Source organism: Vicugna pacos, chromosome 11, assembly GCF_048564905.1.
Source record: "Vicugna pacos chromosome 11, VicPac4, whole genome shotgun sequence".
Taxonomy (NCBI): Eukaryota; Metazoa; Chordata; class Mammalia; order Artiodactyla; family Camelidae; genus Vicugna; species Vicugna pacos.
Genome location: NC_132997.1, coordinates 61068182 through 61087879, shown reverse-complemented (window position 1 = coordinate 61087879; position 19698 = coordinate 61068182). Strand labels below are relative to the sequence as shown.

Here is a 19698-nt window from a genome sequence, read left to right as displayed (position 1 = left end):
GCTGGCAAGAGCATCAAGTAACGAGAACTCTCATACTTTGCTGGGAGAAATGTAAAACATTACAACTTTGAAAACGGGTCTGGCAGCTTCCTATAGAACTAAATATACCTCTTCTTCATGAACCAACAATTCCAGTGTCTGGGACATATCCAGAGAAGCAACATTGTTATTCAAACTTTACTCACAGCAACTTTATTCAAATAAGAAAAAAAAAAAAACTAAATGTCCATCAACAAAAGAATGGATGAACAAGTTATGGTGTCATCATACAATGGAATATTATAATACACAATGGGATAAAAAGGAACAAAATAGTGATACAGGCAGTAAACAAAAGGAGAAATATCTGAAGTATCATGCTAGGGGGAGGGTATAACTCAGTGGTAGAGTGTGTGCCTAAGCATGCACGAGGTCCTGGGTTCAATCCCCAGTAACTCCATAAAAACAAACAAACAAACCAACCAACCTACCTCCCCCCCAAAATAAATTAAAAAATACATTAAATAATGAGGAAATTTTTAAAAAAGTATTATGCCAAATGAAAGAAGACTAAAAGAGTTTATAATTCATATTTTATAAATTTGAATGAAAATTTTAATAAAATTCTAAAATGGGCAAAACTCATTTATGGTGGAAAACATCAGAACCCTGGTTGTCTCTGGCAGATGGAGATGGGAAGTGACTAGGAAGGAGTAGGAGGAAATTTTCTGGGATAGTAAAAATATTTGTACCTTAATAGAGATTTAAGTTACATTAACCTTAACATACAGGTCAATTCCCTTAACTGTAACTAATCTCTCAGTATCATTTTCACCACTCCTACACCAGTGCAGACCCACTCCTCCACCCACTCAGGGCCCAGCATCCCACACTGAGCCACCACCACCACCACCCAGCCACATGGACAACCTTCTAGGCCCTCTTTGTCTCCAACACGCTGCTCTGGGCCACAATGATTCTTCAACACATGCCTACCTTATTCAGCACCATCTAATGCCTTTAAGGGGAAGGGCTTTTCTTTTACATTTGAAAAGACCCTTCCATTTCATTTGAGCCTTCAAAGACAGGATGATGTAGGCAAGGTAAGTCATTTTTAACCCATTTGACAGGTTGCAAAAGGTTAAAAATCTTCTCCAAATGCTTATTGGTAAGTGGGCACTGGCCAGAAGACCAGATGCCTACTCTAATGTTGCTACTACCATCCTACGATGAAGTCCTCATCTGTACCTCCAATTCCTGAATCCTATCTTCAGAACCATAGGATTTAGAGAACAGAGAATCAGGAAGAAGACAAAATGGAGCCTCTGTGGTCAAGGTGGGAACCACCATAACACACCTCTCATTTGGTTGTACAATCTGTTTCTGCAAATAATCAACCAAACCATGATACTTACTTTCATGTGCTTCTGATACACACCCCAGGGGCCAGGCCCTCCGGTTCACTAACCCAACCATTCTCATAAGAGGAAGAGTTAGGGTGATGTATTAGAATCCTATGGCTGCCCTAAAAAATTACCACAAATTGCCACAAATTTGATGGCTTAAAAGAACACAATTTATTCTCTTACAGCTCTAGAGGCCAAAAGTCCAAAATCAGTTTCAATGTATTGGCAGGGCCTCACTATCTCCAGAATCTCTACAGAAGAACCTGTTTTCTTTCCGTTTCCAGTTTCTAGAGCTGCATTTCTTGATTCATGACCCCTTTCTCCGTCTTCAAAGGCAGCAGAGTAGTATCTCCAAATCTCTCCCTGCTTCCATCATCACATCACCTTCTGCCCCAGTGTCAAGTCTCTGCTGCATTTTCACATCACTTTCTCTTCTACCATAAAATCTCCCTCTGCTTTCCTCTTATAAAAACATTTGTGGAAAACACACACAAACACACACACACACACACACACACACACACACTTGCGGACTTCTAGGGTCTACCTGGATATCCCAGGATAATCTTCCACCTCAAAATCCTTAAACACATCTACAAAATCCCTTTTGCTATACAAGGTAGCATCTGCATGGTACAGGGATTAGAACTTGGGTATCTTTTAGGGCTGTAACCCAGACTCCCACAGGGACCAGTGGAAACTTACCTCCTACAGAGGCAAGCCCTAAGCATGTGTTTACTTAGGGTTGGTCTGGGAAAAGTTAGAATAAAGTAGATTTATTTTTCCATTCATGGTTAAGATTATGCCACCAGCTAAGGCATTTCAAACATTTTAGATAGTCAAGAGTATTGTCCTGCTCATTTTGTTTTACACAAAAGAATTGTTTGTTGAAATTTACCAACTAATTTCAACAGCCTCTTTCATTCAAGTAGCTTTTCCATCTCCAATTGATGCATAGAGCCAGGGAATTAGCATAGAAATGGAAATGTTTGGGGAAAACTAAATATATTTTCCCTTAATATGCACTTTGAAAGCTTTGCCCAAGGAGTTTCACCCAAAGAAACAATTATTTTAAGCATGAAATTGAATGTTAACATTCTGAATATGAATGAACGCTGTCTCCTTTGGTCTTTGTTGTCAGGGAGGTGGGGGAAGGTACCCCAAAAGCACAGAAATACACAATTATTTTAGTTGTTCCTAATTTTTTATTACTTTGTTTTGTTTTACTTATGTTTTATTTTAGAAAGTTTCAAGTTAATTCAAGAGCAGAAGGAATAATATAACTCCATGTATCCATCACCAGCTTCCAGTTACCAACACTGTGACACTATCATTCTATATACTTCCTGCCACTTTTTTTTTCCGAATTATTTTTAAGCATATCCTAGATATCACAAAAATTTCTCCTTAAATGTTAGCTATTATCACTAAAAGTGAGGACTCTTTAAAAAATACATAACCAGTATATCAGTAACACATTCAGCACAATTCACAATAATTCATTAATAGTTTCATTACTAGTCAGTCTCCACTTTTTTCAAAAACATCTTTTAATAGGTGGCTTATTCAAACCAGAATCCAAACAAGATTATTATTGTTTTTAAAACCTATGTTGTATCTACAGTTATTTTCTCTGTTTAAATTCTGTTTTGTTTTGTTTTGTTTGTATCCTTTCTCTTTTTCCTTGATCTGTCTATCAGTTTGGGTTTTATTAATCTTCTCTATTATTTTTTGTGGCTGCTGACCTTTTTTTATTGTGGTAAAATCTGCCATCTTAACCATTTTTAAGATTACAATTCCGTGGCATCAAGTACATTCACAATGTTGCACAACTATGATCGCTATCCATTCCCAGAACTTAGAAATGAGCAATTTCATAGGGAGACCCAAGACTGTGGCTTTAGCTTTTCAAGAACTTCTATCCTGAAAAATAGGTTGAATGCAGGTTTCAGAAGAGATTTACAAATTCATTAGTAGTTTCCAATTTCATGCCAATTTTTAAAGCTCTGACCTAGATCACAGTTAGGTAGCTTTAGCTGGCATTTAATAAGTGTGATTTACAAGAAAGATATATAACTGCATTAAATCCTCCTTCAGATAAACTGTCAAGGCATTGCCTATTAAGTATTGATCTTTTGTATTCACACCCCATCAAACAGCATCACATGGTAAATGAAGCTGCTGATTTCCTCCCAAGGGTCATAGAATTATGAACCTGTTTTTAAAGACTGACTCACTGATGAATGGCATCTCAATTTATAAGCACTGGTCTATTCCTTGAAATGTTTGGACCCCGTCAACAGTCACAACCTCATCGAGCCACTTTCCCTGCTACTAGTATTAATTAGAAATGATACAAACATTTCTTAGGAGAATAACTAGCAAGCCGTCGGCACTCTTCTTCAAAAATGCATTGGGACGAAAGCAATTAGCAAAAGTGTAACTTGATTAAAACAATTGGTAAATTGAAGAGAACCTGAATGATACCATTTGCTCCTCTAGTTTTACTGGCAAGACACTGAAATAAAATGTGGTACATGTACCTTTTAACTAAGCATTCATTCGAGGAAATCAAAAGGATAAGAAAGCAGACATCCTGAACATTGCATGGAATATTCCACATGAGATTTAGTCTGTGGCATCGCAGCTCACCATCTTAGAAAATGTGAGAGATCCCATCAGTGATGGACAGGCCATTAAGTACTCTGATGCATGGGTCTCCATTAAAATGAGATTCATTTTTGATTGAAAAAATTCATAGACTTGAAGAGGAGAGGAAAGGGGAAGAAGTAATCCTATTTTTACGTCTCATCCAAATATGTAGATAACATTGGAAAACCTGCATGGGGAATAAAGGTATGAAATTACTTTCACGGTGTATGAACATCATGGTCACTGCCAGTCTGTCATAATATTCTTTAAGGGATGTTTTATTCCAGTACTTTAGATTTCAGCTCTTGGCTGATAGCAGCCTACAAAACATCAGCATGAATTAAACATGGAAGGATCACAAAATTCGGAATGAAACAAGTAGAGGCTGATAAAGTTTGGCTTCTTAGAGGTACAATTAAAATAAGACATGATAGAAAGTCCTCAGAGACAAAGGAAGCAGTTTTATAGAGGCGTGAACAAAAATGCCTCAAATGTAATTAGCTTAAATAGGAATAAGAGAAAATGAATGTTGAGCAATTTTACTTCTGCAACCGATTTTTTTGATTCACAGAAGGAGCAAGAAAACCCGCTGTAGAGCCAATGCTTTCATCATTCATTCGTGGAAAACGCGAGTGCCTCCCATGTGCTGGCACTAGGCTAGATGCTGGGCTAGAATGGGGAACAAAACCTTTTCCCATCTTTATGAAGCTTGCGTCCTGCTAGAAGAGATAATAAATAAGTAGATGTTTTTTTAAAAAGTAAGTCTCACAACCTACCCTTGGCAGAAGCATATAAAACAAGTAATGACAGCAACGTTGGCAGAAACAAGGATACCCCAGAGGAGATGTGAGTGGGACTCTCTGGTCACTAATTATTATGTCTGTGTCTTCACTTGCTGGGTGTTGGTTTTTCACAGTAGTCAGCCAGACCCCCACAGAGACACATCTCACTGATGATGCTGGTTATGGATGCAAACTAAAATGAGGGAAGAATCATGTGTGTCAAGCACTTAGGAAACTGAGCTGCTCTGGAAGTCTCCCTAGCTATGGCAAAGGGTCAGAACCATGCTACTTTTACAAGAACACATGTAGACGTACTCAGAGAAGATAATGTATGCAATATAACCCTGCACTGTGCTACAAGACAGAAACGACTCTAGAAAATCTGTCCCTATCAGAGCAATCTCTACTCATTTAGCCAGTTGAGTCCCTGTGCTCTTCTTCATCTCATTACAGGAAAAAGAGGAGCCAGTATCAAGCTCCAACTTCCACACCACAGTCTGTCCTGATCAAGCCCTGATGGGTGTGAGTCAAAGAGGCCTCCATTCTCCACCTCCACCCATTCCTTCACCTATAAATGCTTATCCTAAGACTGAATGTCCCGCCTAATGTCCTCCTTTGGACTTAAGACGTTGAGAGCATCAGTTCATATTCAAATGTGTTGTTGTGCAGGTCCACCTGACCCACTACCTGACTGCACGTGAGAATCACCCGAAAAGGCTTCCAGAATTTTTTTGGTGTCACAAATTTTGATTTAATTGTTTGGGATGGAGCTCAGCATGGATATATTCGAAAAGCTCCCTGGGTATTTCTAATGTTGCAGCCAAGGCTGGGAACCACTGCATTAATGCTTTTGTAAGAATTAATTTGTCCCTTTTAATGACAGGGGCCAAAGAGAAGAGGACCCATCTCACTAGAAAGGGACAGACAGACAGGGAAGAACCTCTAGGGTAGGCGCAAGATTGGAGAGCCTTGAGGAGCCAGGGGTCATGAAAAGACACAGGGAACACTGGAGGAGGCACAACATCTGTGAGCCCCTGAACAGGAGGGCCCTGATGAGTTACGTGATCTTCATCTCTGGAGCATGGGTTGTAGGAATAAAGAAGGCTGCTCCTGGGACGGGGAGAGAGCAGGGTAATGAAAAATCTCAGTTCTCCTCTCTCTCCTCTTCTCTTCACGTTACTCGCACGCTCACAACACTTCTGACGTCAGCTGCGTTGGGGGGAGGGGGATTCCCACACCAAGCAATTCTCTGTGACACTAGCTGAACGTCCTACAATTTAATTCAATTCTGACGCTATCTACCTGGAGATAACGTAGGATCCCACAGCTAAGTGCTCAGTCGAGACTGCCACCCACTTCAGATGCCTCACAAGTAGCAGGCCCCAGGTTCCCCACAACGTCTATCTGACTTGGCCACAGATCCGAACTTCCCATGACTTCCCCCTTGGATTCACTGATTTGCCAGAACAGCTTACAGAACTCAAGGAAACACCTACTTACATGCTCACCAGTGTACTGTATAATAAAACACATGATCAAGAATACAGATGAACAGTCAGATGAAGAAATAGGGTGAGGTCTGAAAAGGTCTCTTTTGCCTCCCCAGAGCTGGGGTGTATCACACTCCTGGTACATGGATATGTTCAACCTGGAAGCTTTCTAAACACTGTTACACAAACATTTGATACTTTCGACACATTATTCTTAAAATGAAATTTTAAAGCAGAGAAAGGCATTAATCGTCCTATCCAACAGCCTTGATCTTTATTTTGTGACAGATATTACAAAGAAAACTTGTCATTCATTTTGCACCGATATTGTTTAAGAGTGCATCCGAAAACCTCTTCATATTGGGTATCAGCATACATACTGCTTTTGATAAGCTCATTTTCATTCATGTTTGATTTGGGGTTTGACATTGAAATTGATATTGCTTTTGCTAGAATAGCTCTTAGGTCATTTGTGATTTCATGTCAGAGTATTCCACATAAATATACACATCTTTTCTGTGTTTCTCTGTTAAGGTATTTACAGAGGTTCTGGAAAACACCAGCAAACATTTTTGGGTATATTCTAATAGCCTAAAATTCAGATCTTCTAGAAAAGTTTACAGCACTAGTAGAAATCATGTGTCAAAATTGCCAATTTAAGAACAATTTTGCCTACAAAATGTATTTCTTGGAACACCACTCATTTAACTTGCATATAGTATATAATGCATGTAAACGTATTAATAGTAATATCTCTTTTATTTATAAAAATGACTCGCTGTGTGTGAGAAGCAGACAAGGCCACAAACACCCACTTACAACAAAAGCTGTAAGACTCAGTGATTCTATCATGACCAGTTCTCCTAGGTGCTCCTGTCCCAGTTTCCAGAAATGTCGAACTTAAACTTTGACTTCACATGTCAGCTTTCCTGTTCTTGCTTTTAACTAGACTTCAGTGGATTCCTTCAAACCAATAAGATCTCTCTGTTGACTGCTGAACTTTAATTCTTTCATGATCTGGAATTTTTAAAAAACATGCAAGTCCCAAGAGCTGCAAGGAAGAATTTCTGCATGGAAATACTAAAGTTATTAATAAATAAAGGCAATAAATAAAATGTAAGTGTTCAAAATTCCCCAACCATGGGCACCATGTTCTAGTAAAGCACTTCCTCTGCATCCACTGTATGAGCTAAAGGAGAGCGGTACCATCCCAGCTTCTGTGATTTCTCTAAGGGCGGGAGCTCCCCACCATGCTAAGAGAACCCTCAAGAATCTAAGGAGGTAACTCAGAGGGATACAAAGAAAAGGTCAGGGAAACTTCCATCCTGAGCATCTCCACTTACTTCTGTTGTCTTGAATGTAAGATTTCCTGCTTTGGGGTGGGGGGGGGATGTCTTGAAAATGTGAGAGTTGATATCAGAAACACTCAGCACAGGACTAGGAACATAGTAGACTCTTCTGGTTTGTTTGAATAAAATCCTTTGAAAGTTATACCCTGGCGGTGTCCTTTCACCCTGAAAATCCATTCAGGGGGTCATTAATTTTCACTATATGTTAAGCTTCTTGGGTTAACCAGCATCCCCTCACCTTGTCCCCTGTGCTACACACCTGCATTGAATTTCTTTCTTCTGCAATCCCATTCCACTGTTGATACAAGCTTGGGAGGGGTCAGCTTGATTCCATTATTACACTTCTAACCATTTTGCAGGGTCCAACTAGGCAGCCACAGAGTCCACAGGACAAGGAAGAGGAAGGAACAATGGTGCTAGTTTAGTTCTAGCATTTCCAAGGCCTAACTGTGGCCTTAAAATTTGGCAAATGACCCAGAATACACTGACCAGGAATTCACAGCCAAGAAACATGAAAAACTGAGGAAACCCTGCAAATAAGCCTTCTTTCTACCAGCCCACTTCTACCCATTTTCTTGTGATCCTCTCATTTTACTTGCTCGTTTCCTTTTTATCTCCTTTCTTCCCTCCTTTTGTATCTTTTCTTTTTCTTCTCTTCTCCACTTGCTCCTCTGCCTACTTCCTCCTCACCCCCCGCCAAAAATTGATATAGACAAATAAAATAAACATAAACACTGAAGTCAGGTGAAAGAAAATAAATGTGGAAAAGTGGAAAGCACGTACACATTCAATCATTTCTTGCTGTGTGCCCTTGCATAATGTGTTCACTGTCTCTGAGCTTTATTCTACCATGAAGAAATAATACGTATTTCATAACGTTATGAGAATTAAGTAGGAATAATATATATATAAAGTGCATCTCGATTATCCATAACTAAAAGTACTCAAAAATGGTAACTACTGTCACTTATTATCATCAGCAACATAATCTGCTATCTTTTGTTGGCTATCTCTTTCTCTCCATATTGTGCTCCTTGAAATTCTCTTTGCCTCCCATCATCATGAATCCTCCAGAGATGATGTTTGTGATGATAATCATGATGGAGAAGGGGGAAGGAAAAAGGAAGGGGAGTGATTTGCAGTTCATTTTATGTTCCTGATATGCCTTATCCTGTGCTAGATGTTTAACATGTATCATCTGATTTAATTCTCACAATAATGCTACTGGGTAGCCATAGTATTAACATTATTCCCATTCTACAAATGAGAAATGGAGGCTTGGAGAACTTACTTAACTGGACTAAAGTTCACACAGTTAATAAGCTGCAGTGGCAGAATTTGAAAAGAGTGTCCTTAACCACTACAAAACTTTGCCTCCACAAGATGATTCCCCACAGTCAGAGGCAGACACATCAGCAGGGGCACACCTCATCTCATATTTAGCGTTAAGGACTTCTTTTTCCAATTTGATGATTTATTGCTTGAGTTTCTTTTTTTTTTAAATTGAATTATAGTCAGTTTACAATGTTGTGTCATTTCTGGTGTACAGCATAATGTTTGTCATACTTACACAAACATATATTCCTTTTCATATTCTTTTTCATTATAGGTTATCACAAGGTATTGAATTATAGTTTCCTGTGCTATACAGCATAAACTTGTTGTTTATCTATTTTATACATAGTTAGTATCTGCAAATCTCAAACTCCCAATTTATCCCTTCCCACCTCTTTCCTCCCTAGTAACCATAAGTTTGTTTTTTATGACTGTGAGTCTGTTTCTGTTTTGTAAATAAATTCATTTGTGTCTTTTTTTTAAGATTTCACATATGAGTGATGTCATATGGTATTTTTCTTTTTCTTTCTCTTTCTGGCTTACTTCACTTAGAAAGACAATCTCCAGGTCCATCCATGTTGCAGCTAATGGCATTATTTTATTCTTTTTCATGGCTGAATAGTATTTCATTGTGTGTGTGTGTGTGTGTGTGTGTGTGTGTGTGTGTGCGCGCGCGCGCACACACAATGTCTATATCCAATCATCTATCAATGAACATTTAGCTTGCTTGTCTTTATGTCTTGGCTATTATAAATAGTGCTGCTACGAACATTAGGGTGCATGTATCTTTTTGAATTAGAGTTCCCTCCAGATAGATGCCAGGAGTGGGATTGCTGGATCATACGGTAAACCTATTTTCAGTTTGTTAAGGAATATAAGCTTTTGCACAGCAAAGGAAACTATAAATAAAACAAAAAGACAACCTACAGAATGGTAAAATATATTTGCAAACAATGCGACTGACAAGGGCATAATCTCCAAATATACCAACAGCTCATACAATTTAATAATAAAAAAACAAACAACCTGGTCCCAAAATGGGCCAAGGACCTAAACAAGCAATTCTCCAATGAAGACATACAAATGGCCAATAGGCACATGAAAAAATGCTTAATATCGCTAATTATCAGAGAAATGCAATCAAACTACAATGAGGTATCACCTCACACCAGTCAGAATGGTCATCATTCAAAAAATCCACAAATGATAACTTGCTGTAGAGAAAAGGGAACCCTCCTACATTGTTAGTTGGGATAGAGTTAAGGGATTTTTATATAAATACAGGGGTGGGAATGCTCACAAAGTAAAACATTGTGGAGAGAGAGAGACTGTCAGATGGCAGTGTGGGGGCTGACGGAGCTTCCCCAGGAATCCCTAAATTCTTAGTATTGGAGAGGCTCAGGATCTATGTTGTTCCCTGAGGTTTAATTGGGCAAAGTTCGTGGTTCCTTTATATTCCCTTCAAGTACATCTTTCTTCATCCTAAAGACTAAGGAATATTGTTATAGATTGTTCAAGTTCCTGGATTACTGTCCCAAGAGGTAGAGCTTCCAAAGAGACTGGAGTTCAAGCATACACGACCCTGGTTTCTCTCTAAATACACTTTATTCCTAGAGGCTGAACAGAGCAGAGGTGTAATTGGCTCAAAGAAGGTCTGACTAAATCCTCCACTTTATTTTGGACTCAGAGAAAGAATTCAACCATAGAACCCAAGGAAAGAAAGAGATTGAGAGGAAGATGGAGAGAAAATGTACGAGTCTTAAAGAAAATTGACACCAAAAGGAAGAAACAGACTTCAGAAAAGGCCAGAAGATGGGCAATGCCACTCTAGCAGGTTGCTAAAGTTTGCAAAAAGACAAGAGCTTTAGATGCCCCTCATGGGTAAAAGACAACTTGTTAACAGTAGTGGGTTACCCCCCCACCGAGTACAAGAGCTGTTGTGCCACAATTAACTTCCCAGTGGGAGAGTCCTCCCAGTGGAGTCGTAAGTTCACAGATCCTCCACTCTGGAAAACTGGCAAAGAATGACTACCACCTGGCAAAGCTGGAACCAAGAAATCTCTGTCTTTCTCTTCTGTTGCCTCCATCCATCAGCTTCTCCCAGACACATCTCTTAGTCTATGGTTCATATCCACAGTGTGGATCTAGACTTAATACATGTTAATTTCCAACTAATACTTTGTTGGGGGACATGTCACTCTATGAGGAAGTCTGCTCTGATTGAGAGTTGCTGAAGCAGGACTATTTGTTGCTGCAGTTTTACGTGTTCTATATTGTTGGAACTCTAGAACCGTAAGACACATGTGGAAGCTAGAATTACATTAATTGACATTTTGAGATGTGCAGTGGTGCTGAAGGAGCACCAGGGCAAGGCAGCTGCTGTAGGAGAATCCCAGATTCCAAATAAGGTGCCACTGACAGAGAACATCAACCAAGAGAAATGGTTGTTACACATAGTTAAGGACTTTTGTTTTTCTATAGCAACAAGAAGAAAGGAGGTTCGTTTTACTATGACTAATCTCTCTGGTGAAACAAGGGATTCACATACTAGGGAAATTCATATCACTCAGGTTTATTATGTTAAGCATTTAAAGTAGATGAGCCTGGGTTAAAGTCCTATATCCGTCGCTTATTAACATATTGTTTTAGCAAATTACTCAGTGTCTCTGAGCCTCAGGTTTCTCACCTATAAAATGAGACATACGTGACACTAACCATCTCATAAAGTTAATGTGAGACTTGAGTTCTAACACACTTGAGTTCTCATAATGCCTGAAAAGTGCCTCGCACATAACAATAGTTCAGTAAATGTTAGATGCTATTGTTACAATTATTAACTTCACCCTGGGCAAATAGTAAAACACTATCTGGTCACTGGGCTGGAGAAGTAGGGGAGGAGGAGGAACATCTAGCACTGAATGAGCACTTACTTATGTGCTAGACACTGTACTGAGTGCTAAGACATAGACTATATTTAAATTTTACTTATTATTTAATTATTATGTGTTTATATTTATTGTTTAGTACTCAGCACAACCTTATGGAGTAGGTACCATTACTTTCAAGATGATGAAATTGAGGTTCATAAAGACTAAGCATTTCACTAAGGTCAACACAAGTAATAATTAGTGGCTCAAGAATATTAAATCCCGGGGGGAGGTGGGTAGGAAGGGATAAACTGGGAGTTAGAGATTTACAGATACTGATTGGTATATATAAAATAAAATAAATAAAATAGATAAAGAAGTTTACACTGTATAGCACAAGGAAATATATTCAGTATCTTGTAGTAGCTTGTGGTGAAAAAGAATATGAAAATGAATATATGAATATTCATATATGACTGAAACATTGTGCTGCACACCAAAAATTGACACATTGTAAACTGACTATACCTCAGTAAAAGAAAAAAAAAAAATTAAATCCCAGTGATACGACTCCAGGGTCTACAATCTTGACAAGGATCAAGTAAAACATATGTCAACAAAATTCATGTCAAAAATAAAGAGTATACAACTTCTCAGGTACTGTACAGAGCGGTGTTGGGACTAATCTCAAAAAGGTTTCTAGGGCAATGTCAGAGGCATCATAAAAGCCTTGAAAGACTGAACGGTCCATCTCACGGTCACAGGTACACAGGCAGAGCGTGAGCCAATGATCTCATGAAAGTGGGATCAGGACTGTAATAATTTCCTGACCTTCATATCTCATTCTACTTTTAAGGATGAAAAGCTTGTCTCCAGGTTGACCTCTGTCCTTGAATGTGCGTTTTCAGAGGAGTTAAAGATCATGTGCATACATGTATGCTCTTTTCCTTGTATTCCCCTGATTCCTTGAAGCTGAAGAAGGAAGACAGGGGCAGGGCCTGCTCTGTCCTAGGAGAAAATCTGTCCCTCTCTGTTATTTTCGCCCCTTTCTCCTTTTTTAGACCTACATCATCCCAACTGGTGAGGAAAGATGAGTCCGCAGTGACTCCTTCCTGAGGGCTTCAGAGCTCCTTGTTCTCTTTCTCATCACTGGGTGCTCTGGCCCTGCCACTGAAGCAGAAAGACCTGAGACTCAGGGGTGTACTTAATGGGAAGGAAGCAGAAGAGAGTCGTGGTTATTATCCTTGACTATACACTGGAATCCACCTTGTTAGGTTTTCAAAATTCTGTTGGCCAAGCCACATATTATACCAAATTAGCCAGTATCTCTGCTGGCAGGAGAGAGGAGAATCCAGACAACAGTGTTTTTTAAAGTCCTAGATCAAAAAATATATATTTATAAAATAAACGTCAGATCATTCCACTGGGCAACTAGCGAGCTAGACCACAAGACCTGTTTTGATTCTAGACCTCAGAACTGTCCTTAGGATGGAAAAAAATATGTTTTCTGTATGACTTGGTATAGACTTAAATTGTACAACAGGTTTCGGGGCCAGAGTCAGAGCATAATAAAGAATGCTCCTTGGTTCCACCAATTTATCCTGTTAATATATACTCTCTCTAAGTAATTAAACTAGAATAATATTTATTCCAAGGTTGTGGGTCATATACGAGTCTCATGCTCTTACCCCATGATATTTCTCACAAATTGCATAAGCCACATTTCTCTCTAATTACAATTGTGCTCTTTCCCCTTCCTGTTTCCCTCAAGTCTTCAACAATGCTTGAGCTGGAAATTAGGTTCTCTATAATTATGACATGGCTCCATGAAATACCAGAAATAATTTTTTTAAGTATCATAAAAACAATTCCAAGAGAAGGAAATGCTTGTATCTACAGAAATACGATAGGTCAGTCAAAACTTCTACTGATGTGTCATAAAACAGAAACAAAGTTCTGTTTGTCCTAGAACCATGAAAAAAAAATCACAAATTATCTTCACCAAGGAAGAAACTTTTTAACTAATAATATCAAATTATGCACTGAGGGAGAAGTTAAACAGCAGTATCAGAATGAAACAACATAGCCATTAGCAGTGGCTCTCACCTTAATATATTACAACTCCTAGTGAGCTTTTTAAAGATGGATTAAATCAGAATCTGCATAGATAAGACTTATGTATGATGTTGGTGGGGTTTTTTTGTTTTTTGTTTTTGTTTTTCAACAAGCTCCCCAGAGGACTCTAACATTCATCCAAAATTGAGAACCAATTCTCAAGCAATGTTTCAGGACCCTGGACAACTACATACAGCATTAGGCAGTAGGAAGACAAAATAATAATAAATTGAAACATTGTTTTTGAATGATCATTTTTCACCAGAGACAAACAAGTAGAAGAAAATAGGAAGGGGTGGGGAGCACAAAACATAAGGAGAAAACCTCATCCTTGTTTAAAATACTGTTCTCAAACCAAAATGACTTACAGGGTCCAGGTAGAAAATGTTAAGAAACAGACAGGGTTTGTCATATAATGATGGTTTGTTTATTCTTTTGACAAAGACCTCCTTTGCATATAGACTACTCTTCAGTAACATGCACACACACATACACACGAACACAATGTTCTTTGATTTTTCTAGAAAAGCCTTGACCTTCTAGGACTGGATTTTACTTTTCTACTTTTAATGGAAAAATATTCATAAGATATAATTGCATTTTCCTTTTCATTCTACTATAAGAAAAACAAGATGATAATAAAAGGAAACTTTAGGGGACCAAAACATGAAGGCTAACCAGAACATATCTGTACGATGATTCTGGCATATATAACATCAACTTGCAACTAGATGACATTAATAAAATAATGCAAAACATATGAATCTTTCTTTCTGACTCACTTCAAAACTAAGCTCAAATTAACTCTCAGGCTTAAATGTGCTTTATGATTTATGGGGTATTTAAGGGAGAGAGATCTTTTCAATATTTATCAGCTTTCCAACTTTCCAGTCAAATTACATTAGCAAATTTCTGTTTTGCAAAGCACCTGTTGGCCTGATAGCTACAGCTCACACAATGCAAAAAAAAAAAAACTGCAGCAATTACCTGGATAATTCATGATGAACAGGGCATTTGCATAGCATTTAGGACACTCCATTATCATTTTCATTACAATGTAGGCAAATTATTTATTGGAAAGCCAGATAAAGCAGTTCACATTTATCAGGCAAAACCACAGAGGTGCTATGCAAATACTTCAGCCTTTTCTGTCATTTGCGGTATTTCAGTCCGTTCATCATCAAAAGCATCTTTCATTAAGCAAAGGAGTCTGGCTGTGAAGGCCTAAAGCCAAGCAAAGCTGTTTTTATCCAACCCAGCATGAGGACATAGATAGTGCCCACATTATCTAATTTATTCATAACTGATTAGTCACTGAAAGTCGAAAACAGGAGAGAAATTTATCTTCTCCACGAATAAAATAAATCATTTTCATGTTATTTTTTTAAGGAAGGATCCTTTGGGCATCTGGTCCCTCTTATCTATGACTACTGACCTCCTGATTTTAAATAGAGTTCAGCCAGGTAAGGTAAGAAGCCAGTTTTTCAAACCATCCCGTTGCACTCCTGTGAGCTCTGCGTACTACTGTTTCTGAAGAGAATGGTGAGCCCTGGACCATGCTTCCTGTAACTCCCACGAGGAGAAGCATTAAGGCACAGTGTCAGAAATATTTACAGTTGCCAACAATTCCATCTCTGAGCTAAAGTTATAAACACTTGACTAAATTCCAAAGGAATATTTATGAGCTCTTTTTTCCCCTGAGAAAGAATTGCAATCTCCAAAAATGTAAAAAAAAAAAAATTAAGTTTGGGAAGTGTAAGTCTCTTTCTGGTTTCACAGAACTTTGGAATCTGTGGTACAAGAGGCGCTAGGGCTCATCTCTTCAACCCTGAGTGCTCCCCAGGTATCACGTGCCAAACTTAGAGGCTGAGGCTGCTCTGAGTGCTTGTTGAGGCTACCAGGGCTGAAGGCCTCCCTGGTAGATCCTGATTCTTTTCATTGTGGCTCCAACCTGCCCATTAATTAGGAACTGGAACAAGATCACTGTAAATGTTGGCAGGCTAAGCAAATCGGTTTCCAAAGCATATTATCTCCAAGATTGATTAACCACATGGGCAACCAGAGACTACCAAATACCACTAGTGCACAGTCCAGTCTATATCCTGAATTCTGTGTTTGCTTTCCCTGAGTATAATTAAAGGCCAATACAGAGAAAGACTAGTGATTTGTAATAAAAGCTAAGGCAGTAGATGGCTAATTTATGATTGATAGAAAGTTCTTCCCCAAGTGAGAAATGTTGCTCTTTCTAGTTATTGTGTGTGTGAGAGTTTGTGTGTTTTACTGAGGTGAAATTCATACGACATAAAATCAACTATTTTAAAGTGAATAATACATAATCATCTTTCTAGGTATTTTAAAGCCTCGCCTGGCTACCATGCCTTTCCAATGCTAAATGTGAAAGCTACAATCAGTCAGAATTCTTTTGTACTTTAGGTTTATGCTATTTTTATGCCAAAAGAAATGTTCAACTGATTTTTTTTCACTGAACTGACTAATTTAAGACAAAACTAACTCAAATTGACTAGTTACTCAGGGTGTGCTTATATAACAGTAAAGAAACAGTTCAGACCAGAGGAAAAATAATAATTAGGTAGATTGTGTTCTTGGCTGACTAACAACATTTTTACTTTAATCTACCATTATGGTGTGTTAGAGACTGAACCTCAACAGTAACTCTACTGAACCCTGAGACCTCCACAAAGAGAACCCTGTGCTCATGACCAGCAGACCTGACCTCCTCTCCATCACCGCTCAGATTAGAACACGTCTTTGACACCACTGGATTTAGCTTCTTCATTCCCGCCCAAGGAAGACTTATACCACACGCTTGACTTCTCCATACTTAGCAGTGTGCAGTATACTGCAAAATTAGAATACACATAAAGTCGGCTTTGGGGAACCTCCAAATCCGCTTATCAGAATTCTCCTGCCTTGTTATGCTCTGGTAAACAGTGAATTTCTATGCCTCCACATAGTCAGACCTGCCCGTTCCAAGAAGACACCAAAAATGCTAAACCTTTCTCAGCTATGATCACCCTAGTGCTTAGTGCCCAGTGCTTTATTGACTGTTTTTGATACTATAATAAACAATTCAGAACTATAAAGCTAAAGACTGATGATGAATGACACCCCATGTTACTGGGGCACTTCAGCCTAAGAGATACAGAGGAGGAACCAGTGAGAAGACTCAAACCTTCTACTAGATGGAAGGGGAGAATAGATTTGGGACCCCTGGGTCTTTTCTGTGCTCCTGAAACCACCGTTGTGGGCTGTTACCCTGGTAAGTTGATCTTGAGATTGAGTTTACTTAATGCTTAAGAAATTACAAATGTTACTCCACGGGTAGAATTTTCACTCCAGAATTATCTGTGCAGATTCTCAAATGGAAGATGCCCATGCCTATATGTCCCACCTCCAGGGATGCTGTCTCCAGCATCCAGGCACCTGCACATTTTGAAAACAGGGTGAGTTCAGCCACAGTCAGGGTTGACTCCCTCTCAAAGAGATTCTGTTCATCATATGATCACCAAAGGCCAACCTGCCTCTGAAGTTCTATGATATGCAATGAAACTCTTCTCTCTCCACATTCACAAGAGAAAATTACATCCCACCATGGGTTCTGTTAGCCTCTTCTAGGACCCAGAGATTTTTAGTAACAGACATGACATCCAGGTTTTAAATCAGATTTCATTTCTCTCCTAATACTCACCATTGATGAATGAGAGGTTGAGGTCCGCGTGACTCCATTCCATTACCGAAATGAATTGAAAGACCTCAAAAAAGCATCCCCAGCCAAGTCATCAATAATGTAAAAATATGGTCCCCGTGGATTGCAAAAACGATGTCTATTTCGATGGGAACATCCTGTGTGGCCTTTGTGTGTGAGGAGGTGACTGTTTAATTAAGAAAGAGCATCGTCCCTGTCAGGACAAAGTCGCTCTCCAAACGCGATCATCAAGTCTTAACAAGAGCACGTCTGCCACCCAGTGTTCAAAGCCAGCATAACACCCCGTCAGCCTTCAGCGATGGACAACTTTCATCTCAGGCCCACTTCAGTCTCCCTTTCTTTAGGAAAGGTCAGTTCTGGAGTGCTTGGGGGTAACACTGAGAGGTATTATTTCTGGGTGAAACCTATAAAAACACAAACACTTACACTCATTACTCACTCACTGGAGACTGAAATTCAATCCAAAAAGTCATGGTCCCTCCGCCTGACCCTCATTCTCGTTAGACTGGCTCCACAAAGCTGGAAACCAGAACAACACACGTTTGCAAATGCCAGACCTGCTATAGTCATATATGTGGTTTCTACATGTATATCTCTAACTCTGAGAAGTTTTGCTCTGCCTTGGCTGTATGTAGTCTGTACAATTACAGTAATTTAAATTTCAACAAGAGCACAACAATGAGTTAACAAGGGAGGATTTAGTATTTCACTGCTGAAATTCACATTTCACAAAAGACAATTCACATCAAGATGTCTGTAGGAAATGCCTGGGACTCATAGCTCGGTGAACTAAACAGTGCTATCTCCCCAGGTGATCGTGATAAAGACATTTAACAAAATAAACCTGAACTTACAAGGACATATTGCAGGGTATCTGTGATGTGCAAGGGTAAAAGGTCTTGTAGCAGCAAAGATGCAGGTGCATTTATGTGGTATTGTGCCCTTTCAGCAGCCAGAGTAAGAACTGTCCTACAGCCAGTGTGAACAGGGATGGATCACCAGGTGATGGATTCACAGAGAGGACCTGTGGGGATAACCAGCCCTTTATTCCTCATGGTTCCACCTCTGCAATGCAGTCTACCCTCTTGGCACTCTTCCAGGTTAAAGATAAAATCTCTGTGACTCTCTGGGAACTAATAAAAGACCAATGGCTATCAGGAGAATTTATCCAGGTGCCACTGTGAAATTAACTGGCATCAATCAAGCACTTATCATGTACCAGGCACGGTGCTTTACATAAGTATTCCAGTGAGACAGAATCAACTTTCTGACATCAAAGCCCATTCGCTTCCTGATACCCTGTGCCACTCAGATGAAGAATCTTGGGGTCCTCCCTACATCCAGGGAATCCCCTCATTCCATTTATCCTTGGTACCATAAGCTGGTTGGCTCTGGGAACTAGGAGGGAAAGAACTCCAAATAAATATTACTTACTCAACCATGTTTGTATAGTCCGATACCAATACGTTCATGATCTAAACTTATATCGACATAAAGTCACCCAAGATCCTTTCCCCTCATGTCAGGATTTTAACAACAGTCTCCTCACTGATCCTTCAATCCATTCATTCTTCCCAACCCACTACGCTCTAAATTCATTTTTCTACATACCTAGTTTATCAAAACACATTTAAGCATTCATATGTTTCCTGTGTTCCAGGATAAAATCCAAACTGCTCCATGTGGCATTTGAGGTTTCCCTCAGTCTTACCGTCGTCTGGAAATTCAGCTTTTTCTGCTGCTCCATTTCACGGATCTTCCTTCTAATCAGGAACGTGTATCTACTTGTGGGAAAAATGACTCTGCTTCTTCAGTAAGCAGGTAGGGTAAGGGGTTTCCGGAGAAAGAGAACCAGGCATGGCTTTCTTGACATAAGAGAAACTATTCTTGGCCTAAGCCACTTTGTAATCCAAGTCTGGCCACAATGCTTGCTCTTAAACAGGTCTCAGTAATTAATGACCGTAAGGGAAGTGAGAAAATGAAGGAACAAAGGAAA

General features: G+C 39.2%; 1 pseudogene; it reads right to left on the bottom strand.

Annotated features, from left to right (window-relative positions):
• Positions 1 to 19449, bottom strand: part of LOC102528787 (dual specificity protein phosphatase 18-like) — a 28967-nt pseudogene extending 9518 nt beyond the window's left edge.
• Positions 19450 to 19698: the final 249 nt, after the last annotated feature.